The sequence below is a fragment of the Hordeum vulgare genome, chromosome 5H, assembly GCF_904849725.1.
Source record: "Hordeum vulgare subsp. vulgare chromosome 5H, MorexV3_pseudomolecules_assembly, whole genome shotgun sequence".
Classification (NCBI taxonomy): domain Eukaryota; kingdom Viridiplantae; phylum Streptophyta; class Magnoliopsida; order Poales; family Poaceae; genus Hordeum; species Hordeum vulgare.
The window spans coordinates 499806523-499809957 of record NC_058522.1 but is presented as its reverse complement, the minus strand read 5'-3'; positions in this window follow the sequence as shown (position 1 = coordinate 499809957).

Here is a 3435-nt window from a genome sequence, read left to right as displayed (position 1 = left end):
TCACACGATGACGTGCTACGGAACGAGTAAAGAGACTTACCGGTAACGAGATTGAACAAGGTATAGGTATACCGACGATCGAATCTCGGGCAAGTTCTATACCGACAGACAAAGGGAATCGTATACGGGATTGATTGAATCCTTGACATCGTGGTTCATCCGATGAGATCATCGTGGAGCTAGTGGGAGCCACCATGGGTATCCAGACCCCGCTGATGGTTATTGGCCAGAGAGGTGTCTCGGTCATGTCTGCCTGTCTCCCGAACCCGTAGGGTCTACACACTTAAGGTTCGATGACGCTAGGGTTATAGGGAATTGTTGTACGAGGTTATCGAAAGTTGTTCGGAGTCCCGGATGAGATCTCGGACGTCACGAGGAGCTCCGGAATGGTCCGGAGGTAAAGATTGATATATAGGACGGATGGTTTCGGACACCGGAAGTGTTTCGGGCATCACCGGTAACGTACCGGAACCACCGGGACCACCGGAGGTGGTCCCGGGGGACCACCGAAGGGGGGTGACGACCCCGGGAGGCTAGATGGGCTAAGTGGGGAAGGGAACCAGCCCCTAAGTGGGCTGGTGCGCCCCCCACCCAGCCCATGTGCACCAGAAAAAAGGGGAGAGGGGGGAACCCTAACTTAGGTGGGCCTTAGGCCCACCAGAGGGGTGTGCCACCCCTTCCTCCCCATCTGGCCGCCACTCCCCCCATCTGGGAGGGCTGCTGCACCCCCTAGGGTGGGAACCCTAGGGGTGGCACCCCCTCTCCCCTTCCCCTATATGTAGTGGGCACTTTTGGCCTTTGGAGGACACGGTTTTCCCTCTCCCTCGGCGCAGCCCTGCACTTCTTCCTCCTCCTCTCTGCCGGCGCTTGGCGAAGCCCTGCCGGGAGACCTTGTCGCTCCACCAACACCACGCCGTCGTGTTGCTGGTCTTCTTCCCCAACCTCTCCCTCCTCCTTGCTGGATCAAGGTGCGGGAGACGTCACCGGGCTGCACGTGTGTTGAACGCGGAGGTGCCGTTGTTCGGCACTAGATCGGAATCGCTGCGAATACGACTCCATCAACCGCGTTCTAGCAACGCTTCCGCTTAGCGATCTTCAAAGGTACGAAGATGCTCTTACCCCTCTCTCGTTGCTGGTCTCTCCATAGGAAGATCTGAACATGCGTAGGAAAATTTTGAATTTATGCTACGTTACCCAACAGAAAGGTCTAACATGAGTCATATAGATATATGATCAACATGGAGATGTTCACCATTGATGGCTAGTCCGTCTCACGTGATGATCGGACACGGGCTAGTCGATGTGGATCATGTATTACTTGGATGACTAGAGGGATGTCTATCTAAGTGGGAGTTCATTAAATAATTTGATTAGATGAACTACTACGATCACATGATTTTATTAGAGGGATGACTAGTGGGAGTTCACTGAATTACTACTATGATCCCCAACATGAGGAATACCACTTAGTATTGATATTTCAAGATTATCTAGTCTCTATGTTGTATGTCTTACTCATGAGAAATTCAAATTCTAAATGGTCCATTAATTATCTCTTGTTGGTTTTCATTTGCCACTTGTTAATAATGTTGGGTTATCACATTATGGGGGAGTAATATGATATGTGCATATTACAAGCCTAGAAAATGTGTACATTTGAGGTATTGCCACTTAGTGTTGATATTGTAAATTATCTTGTTCCTAGGTGGCATGTTAGCTCTACAAGTGTCATTTGCTTGTATTCTAGGAGTGAATATAATGTTGGATATATTTGAAATCTACCAATGGGAATTATTTCTAAATACTTCTTGTCATTTGAAAATTGGTATTCCCTTCATGTGGTAGAAATTGCTAATCATCTTTACATAGGATTTTGCGTGTCGGTTGTCTTCCTTGCCTCTTGTGGGTCGTTTTGAACATGTCTAGTGTTTCTATAGATATAGAGAAAGTGATTATCCCATATTGTGGATTTTGTATTCAAATTCAAAGTCTATATAATGCACATCTCTTGGGGGGGCTATCATGTTTTCTTTAGAACACTCTCCTTATGTGTTTATCATAAAATCTTTTGATCCCCATCAAGTGTGTGTTGGTGGGAGGCAAATCCTTTTTCTTTATGGTGCTTTGTGCCATCATGAAATTTGTCGAGGGTTTGGTTTGTTTGGAACCTAGCTCTCTTTTGGGAACTTGATACCTCTTGTTTTTTTTTGCCTTCAATTAGTATATTATTTCATTTTATTTGGAATGTGTCAATGAATATCACATTCATTGATGTATCTTTTAATTGGTATCCTTCAAGTGATAATTTTTCGTTTGGTATTTTATTCTCACTTGATACCTTGTCTTTTGGTATCTTATCAACTATGTGTTGATTTGATTCTTGAAAGCCTTGAGCATGCATATTTACTATATGTGCCTTCTTTGGCATGTTTTCTTTCTTTGACCCAATATATAGGGGAAAGTCCACCATGTCATAAATTGGCTAAAGTGTGCATGAAATTCATTTTCATATCCATATGCACATATTTATGTGCAGTTATTCCTATGTATTGTTGGTTGTCTAACTCTTTGGCCCCAATTAGTTTGGGCACTATTTTGTTTGTGTTGTTATTCTAGGAACAATTGGAGATGCATTGAATGCTCGGCTCACTTACAAGGAAGGTGTTGAAACCATGTGCTTATTGGAGCCAAGTTAGGATGATCTACGAACAATTATCTACTACATCAATCAATGCTATCTCGGTAACAAGTATCTACTTCATGCATACATTTATTGCATTCAACCTTATGTAGATTGCATCATGGCATGAATTTATTGATTTGTTCTTGTGGTACTTGTTTCCTTTCTCAAAGCATCCCAACAATGATGTCTTATTTCTTGTTGTGATGTCTTTGATGTTCGTGAGTTGTAAGTTCATTTATGTACAATAAGAAAATATTAGGCCATGTGATATGCTTACAAGCAAAGATCTTATTGGTATATATCTATGACTTCCTTTTGGATATCTTGTTCGTTCCTTCTTGTAACTATTTTGTGTGTGCGTCCTTGTTTGTGGATATATATCATCATGATTGTATTCTACCTAGAATCTTTTACACATGAGAGAAGTTACATCTCTAGTGATATCCTCTTTTCGTTCACTTCCACCATTGCATTCCCTTCTATTTTCCTGGTGGTTTCGTGAAAGGATTTTGTCTTGAGTGCGGATATCATATATTTGCATCTTGATGCACTCATTGTTGATGAAGATTATTTTTCCTCATGCTTGTATTGACTAGGGTTTGCCATTTCGATTGGTATCCCTCCTCTTGACAAGGCTATTATTTCCTATCTTCACCATGGGTTGTCACAAGCGTTGGTTCTTAATTTGTTTATTAGTAAGCTTGTGAACCCATTTTCTAGTAGTGTGTGTGTGGGAAGGATATGTCTTGCAC